Genomic DNA, 7,372 nt, shown 5'->3' with positions numbered 1-7,372 from the left:
TAAGAGTTTTAGAGAAGAAAAGACAGGGTTTTGGAAGATTTGAAGGAAATTCTCGTAATTATAAGTTCATCTTTTGTAATAATATTTTCTCATGGATTGTTCGTCACTTTGTGCCTTAAATAGGTTTTTTTTTTTTTTTTTTTAAAATATAAAATTTCCTAGTTTAATGTTATTTTCTTATTTAATTGAATAAGAATTTAATTCCGAGTTATCCCCAACAGTTACGAGAATATTGATACTTTGATTGCGTGTGATGGCTGATAGGCATGCACCGAGAAATTACACACTTGTTGTACAAGTAGTTAAATTAAACCGTTCAAGTTATAGACCCTAGAGTATATATATCATGAAATAATAATTAAGCTTACTTGATTATCTTATTACCTGATTGCATAGCAGTTAAAAGAAATATCCAACGGTTTTATTTCCACCAACAAGTGTCCCTGAATGAGAGGTTAGGATTGTTCAACTAATCTCATATTCCCTCAGAGGCGTTAGGATAAAAAATACAGTCGGTTTATTTGAGTTTATAAAAGACACGTATACCGTTTCTAAGTAGACGCGTATCATGTCCCATACGCAGGCCGAGTATCAGCTAACTCCTTATAAATTATTAGGCACTGACAAAATCCTGCCAGCGATCAAATCGAGACGTCCTTTGTGGAAAAGAATCAAAGGCAAGTCGGTGTACAATGACCCAAATGCCCTTACATGAGGACTGATATAGGTGTGGGACAAGCCCAGCTTGGAACTCAGCAGAACACAATCCGGTCGTTTATTAAATGGGCCTGAAAGCAATCACACCGTTGATCCCGAGCAGAAGTTAGATCCTTTTGAAATAGGCTTCAAAAGTTAAATGTTATGACGTGGGCCTTACTGAAGCCCAATGAGGCAGCCCAAGCCAAGGCTTGAGGGTGTTTTGGTCATTTAACTAAAAGGTGTTTGCTGCTTTAGCTTTCCCCACGTGGCCACCTGCAATTGTGCTGGAAAAAGTCATCCACCATTCAAAGATAAGGGCCGGCTTCGTGTGGAATTCGGCATGGGAGCGGACATACACTGAAGAAGCCTCTCAAAGCAGGTACGAAACATCTTGTAGAGAATTTGTAAGGGTTTTCGATTTGGGCATCTAAGTTGGATGTGGATGGAGCAGATATGCTAATGTGCGGTTAGATTAGATTTTGTAGGTTTGATTAGTGTAATATTCAATGGAGAAGGATTCTTCGCCCTCTTGGGAAATAAGAATTGAGACGCTGGTCGAGAAGGATATCTTAAAATGGAGATTAAGAGCGGCAAATGAATTCATTGATCACCGAACGGTTGATCTAAAGCAACTCTTAGCTATTGTGATCTACTCTCTCATTTACTCGATGTCATGTTGGCTGTTTTAAAGAAAAAAATGGTGTGCTCACACTATGGATAGCTGAAGGGTTTATGTTTTTTTATTAGAAAAAATGAAGAGAAGATATAAGCAGAGAAATGCATGATCTCGTTCATGATGCAACTCCATGACATCTTACTCATTTTATTTAAAGATATTATGTGAAAAGATCCACATCCTGTAAGAATATCATATAAAAAAAAATCTACAACTTTTCGAAGCTAATGCAATTTCTATTTTATTAGTTTTTAGTATTAGGAGTAGCACTCTTATGTTTCTAATACCCTTTTTTATTCTAATCTATTAAAGTGACTTATATTTAAGAATTTTAAACTTGTGAAGACACAAAACATTGGCTTTGACAACAACACTTGTGCTTGTAGCTTCATCAAGCTCAACGCTAGGTGTTATTGTTGAGTTGGCATCCTAAGCCATATTACTATCATCCTATATTTCTTAGGGTGGTGGGAGCAGCAAGTAATTAAGGTGATGTTATTACTCAAGTAAAGGTTTCCATTGTTGTGCCTTGTTGGGAAGCTTCCTATTATAAAGTAGCTGTGATTCACAATAACTTTAGATCGGATGCCGGATGCAGTAGAAGCCATTGGCAAATGATCGCTCAAGCCAGGTGATTTTATTGAAATAATTCATCATAGGGAACACCCTATTGTAGTGGGAAAAAAAGAAAGTTCTATTGTACCTGGACAAGTAGCTTTGTGTGGAATTGTAAGGTTATTATGTATGTTTCCACTTTTAATATTCCTTGCTTGAAAGTGTTTTAATGTAAGTTGTAAAGAAATTGAAGAAAATGAATTTGGGTGATGTTGGATTTGAGTTATATCCCATTTAATGGTTATTGGTATTGTATTAAGTTATATAACGTATTTGTTAATCTTGCATTTTCATTAATAGAGTGGTCATTTCATAATCTGCTCTTGGGGTGTTGTGGATTTAATGACTTTATTTATTTATTTATTTATTTTCCCTTTTGTTCTTCTGTCATCATGTTGTTAGTATGAGCTTGAGAGCTTACAATGGATCACTTGGATCATAAGATTTGAGAGGCAATTCATGACATACAAGTGCACATATGTGTGCAAGATCTAGGCCACTCATCTGGTGGCGCACACTGTGAACATGCTCTGGCCGAAACACCACGACCGTCCGCTGGTCAAGTGAGCCAAACATGAATGTTGAATAAGCATTTAACACAGCTGGCCATTTTCATGCGTACCATGGTTGGTGACACAGGGATGAGCATGATGAGGTTGATCATCATCTTCCTCAAGGGGAAAACTACTCCTAATCCATGGAGCTTCTTTGAACTCCTCACGGATATGCCTCAAAACTACAAGGGAAAATTAAGAAAATAGAAATAAATTTTTTAAAATTTAAAATTTGATTGATAATTAAAAACGAGCTTACAACCTCTTAAATAATAATATAAGCCCTAAGAAGAAGTTTCAAAATCATACCGTAACTAAAACTCCTAGAAATCGTGCATTACTATAAATAATAAACTTACTATTTTATAGATGGTCGTGATTTCCAATAGACTTCATGGTTTTTGGCAAAATATAGTAAGTGTTCTATTATACTCAACCATGCTATTCTTATAATTATTTTAGCACTTTTCATGTTGGTCGCAACTCTTAAAGCCCAACAGATGAAGAGTTATAATCAAGCTAAAACTTACTATAAATAGTAAAAATAAAAATAAGACTTGATGGAATCTTACAAATTTGGCATGGGCAACCCAGTGAATCATATATGGTACGCCCGATAGCTCATTTTGGCTTGCGATATATGTCCGTTTTAAGTTTTGACGGTCTGGATCACCTTCATCTCTAATCCGGCCTTTTTTGGTCCATCTTGGCCATGAAATTATCCACAACCCGCTCTACATCACAATGAATTGTGCTCTACATCACGATGAATTGTTGGATCACCAACTCACTTATTGGATATAGATTAGTTTAGATAGGCGTACCCTGGACAGATGTGCCTGGAATAGCATATCCAGGACACATCTTTGATGGTTACAAAATGGGCTCAAAATCAAATTAGAATCTCAATGTGGACCATCCACTCCATCTAGTCACTCATCACAGCGCACTGGGCAAACTAATTTAGATTGAACAACCTATTCGGCCTATCATTACTATAAAATGGATGGTCCAGATCATTTATACAAGTGAAGGTAAGGCCATTTGTAGAAGTGGTGATGAGCATCCCTAACAGTAGGAGGAGCGGTCGTGATGATATCATGCACGTCCGTATTACTCCCCTTGAAGTATATCGCACATAAATTCCGTTCAGTATTGCAAACCATCTATCTAAGTGGGCCTCACCTTGTAAACTAACAGCAACTAAAGAAACAAAAGCTAGCCGTTAGATGAATATAATCATCTGATCAATGTGATTTCTACATAGTACGGCGCAGTGGGTTGCCGTTAATGGATGGTCCACGTCGAAATGCAAATTAGCGTCTTTTATATCTTATAGTGCACTAGGTGTGGTAGTTCGACTCTGACACAGAATAAGATACGTAATGACCAAGATTGGCAAGGATATGATCTGGCCCTGATCTGATTATTAATTGGCCAAAAAGTCAGATGGGCCCACCCATTTCTCAACGAGTGTGGATCATCTGTGCTCAAGGATACCCTAGGCCACTGCTTCTCATTGGTCCATGTCATCACTGATAACATCAGTCGTGAAAACACATCCATATTCTCTCTCCCGAATAGATTGCCTACTACACGACACAGATTTTAATGTATGAAGCTTTCCTGCTCACCTTGATTTATGTGTTAGATCCACACTATCCATAAAATTTTAAACAAATATCAGCTTGATCAGTGCCTTTTATAGACCCAAAAAGTTTTCTACGGTAGGAGTCCGATTCCCACTGTTTCCTTCAGTGTGGCTCACTTGAGCCTTCAATCTGCATCGGTTTTTTGTTTCATATCTCAAAAATGAGATGGAAAATTGTATGGATGGTGTGGATCTGACACAAATCATAATGGGCCACAGCCCTTCGACGTGTTAAGGTTTCCTTCTGCCCGGGTACTGCATCTAGAGCCGAACCTCGAACTTGGCTCGACTTGGTCCTCGAGCCCGACTGGCCAGCTTGGCTCAGTTCGGTCAGCAGCTCGGGCCAATTTGAGCCGAGTTTGAATGTGTGCGGCATTTTCTCAAACGCATGGAGTGCACATTCAATTTCTCACAATACACAAAACAGCAGTAAGGATTTTACTGGTATTTCATCAAACACTCAATAAGCAACATAAAAAACAAGATACAAGAGTAGTTTTATCATGTAATGTTTTTTTATCATTTGGTAGTCAAAAACTCAGTAAGCAACATCAAAAACAAGATACAAGAGTAGTTTTATCATGTAATGTTTTTTTTATTATTTGGTAGTGATTTGTTTCGTATTCATGCCTTCTTTGCCACCAGTCAGATCCTCTCCACCTGAAACAACACTTCATTCAGTCATTTCATCAAACACTTGGTAAGCAACAGCAATATCAAAATACTGAGTCATTGAACTGGCTCGATCCGAATCGATTCGAGCTCGGACAAGCTCGAACTCTACTCAAAATTTTTTCGAACTCCAAAAATCAGCTCGAACTCAGTTTTGAATCAAGTTGAATCGAGCTTTTTCGAGTCGAGTCAAGTGAGTTAACTGAGCTAACTTGTCGTGTACAGCTCAAACCCCACTGCAAGCAGTGGAAGTTCTTAATTTGTGAAATTTACGTAGGCTACACGATGATGCGTTTCTTAGATCCACACTGTCCACTTGTTTTTCTAAATCATTCTAGTATGTAAGTCCGAAAGCAAGTCGATTCAAACCCAAGTAAACCACACCAAAAGCAACCGTAGGAATTGATGCCTATCGTTGAAAACTTCTTGAGACCATGGAAGGATCATATCAAGCTGATATTTGTTTTTTCCCTTCATCCAGCTTTGATCAAGCTGATATTTCTTCTCCGGATTGGGTTGGCTCTCAACATATATATATCTCAAAATACTACGCATGGGCTGGCCCGTTTAAAATTAGGGCTATAATTAGCTCATGCCGTGTCTATTACAGGCCCAAGCCTAATAATTATTGGACCCGGACCTAAAACCCTACTGGCCACTGATAAGTGATCTGGTCCATTCATCCTGTCCGTTTTATTCAACGCCCATGATTTGATGGTCCAGATGGTAGTTGTGGAAGATCCTAGCCATCCAATCTGTGGCCTTGTGAACAGTGCCTGTGGATAAGGGTTATATTTTATATGACAATCTACAAATGTAGGCATATTGATACTTGTTAGAACTGTCCTAGTGTGGAAAATTTTCAGCTATGGTACATGCATGGTGGGCTTATCAGATCATATGATATCTTAATTCATTGCTGATAAGTGATCTGGTCCATTCATCATGTCTGTTATTCTCAACACCTCAACTTGCGCAAGTGGAGCCCATGATTTGATGGTCCAGATGGTAGTCGTGGAAGATCCTAGCCATCCAATCCATGTCCTTGTTAAAGCTGGCTGTGTACAAGGGTTGTATTTTCATGACAATATACAAATGTAGGCATATTGGTAATTGGTAGAACTGTCCTAATTGATCAGAGTCTGTTATCAATTTGGGCTTCTAATAATGCCTGAGCTTGGCCCATTAATTATAGGCCCAGCAATTTGGGCCTGGACCTGACATGGAATCATGTATAAGTTGTGGATGGGTGCGGTCTCAACATGAAATAAAACGATAAGAAATAGGCCCAGGCCGAGCTTGTTCATCACCGGGCCTTCCTAAACAGCAAATCCATACACAGCGCAAGATGGTCCAGGTCCCAAACAGGCCAGTGGTAGTGTTGTCCCTGACCCTGCCCCAGGGAACAATTTTTATGGGTCCAGATCCAATTTTCTGGATCCGTTTAAAAATCTGATCAGATAAGGATCTACAATTTCTATCATATTAAAAGATGGGTCTAATCCGATAGGGGTCAGGTCCACCATCTTGGACCCGGTTAGAATTAGGGCAGCATGGATCAGGTTCGGGTCACCTGTACCCGAGGTAACTTGGGTCCAATTCCGGGTCCCGTTCTTAAAGACTTGGACCCGGATTTGAATGGGTTTGGGTCTTGCTGGGTCTAATTCCGGTCTGGTTCTTAAAAACTACCCAGATTTGAATGAATTTGGGTAGCGGGTCATTAAAACTAGGTTTTTAGTTGGATTTGGGTCACATAAGAGCATATGCATGATTTGGGGTTTCTCAGTGGAGCCTGTTTTCATTCCTTGCCTGTTTTCATTCCTTAAGTATGGGTGTGTTATATAGCTCTCTACTAGTCCTTTTTAATATTAGTTTTGTTTTGTTTTTTGTTTTTTTTTTTTTTTGTTTTTTTTGGGTTTTTTTTTTTTTGTTTTTTTTTGGTTTTTTCAGTTCAAGGTGCAGATGATGTTCTAGTTTCTGAGGGTTTTGGTGACAGAGGGGTGCAAGGAAAAATTCTTGCTGCGAAATATGCTTGAGAAAATAGAAAACCATTTTTCAGCATTTGTTCAAGGCTGCAAATTGTTGTCATTGAGTATATGCGAGTTGTTCTTGGGCTGCATGATGCAAACGGTACAGAGTTCAATCCAAAAACAAAAAGCCCTTGTGTTATTTTTATGTTAGAGGAGGATTTGTTTTTTATGCTCCAGTTTGATTTTTGATTTATTATTATTATTATTATTATTTTTTCATTTTTATTTTCCCAATTTGGTTGCAATGTATAAGTTCCTATATATATATATATATATATATATATATATATATATATAAAAACTTGAGAGTCATATATGCAGGGTTTGAAAACTCATATGAGAGCCGCCATGCGTCTTGGATCAAGGAGAATGTACTTCCAGGTTATCGATTGCAAGTTTGCTAAGTTACGAGTACTAACATATCAGAGCTATTTTATGGTTTCCGTGGTGGTTGGTGTTCATTGGTGTGGGGTTA

The 7,372-nt window shown here is 38.2% G+C and overlaps 1 long non-coding RNA gene across 1 annotated transcript; it reads left to right on the top strand.

Moving 5' to 3' along the window:
- Positions 1-852: 852 nt before the first annotated feature.
- On the top strand, positions 853-1,314 carry LOC131227064 (uncharacterized). The gene is made up of 2 exons (XR_009162052.1): positions 853-1,078; positions 1,185-1,314. It is a non-coding gene; the product is annotated as an uncharacterized LOC131227064 (long non-coding RNA).
- The last annotated feature ends 6,058 nt before the right edge of the window (positions 1,315-7,372 follow it).

Source organism: Magnolia sinica, chromosome 15 (genome assembly GCF_029962835.1).
Source record: "Magnolia sinica isolate HGM2019 chromosome 15, MsV1, whole genome shotgun sequence".
NCBI lineage: Eukaryota > Viridiplantae > Streptophyta > Magnoliopsida > Magnoliales > Magnoliaceae > Magnolia > Magnolia sinica.
Note: the sequence above shows the minus strand (reverse complement) of the source record. Positions and strands in the feature narration are given on the sequence as shown.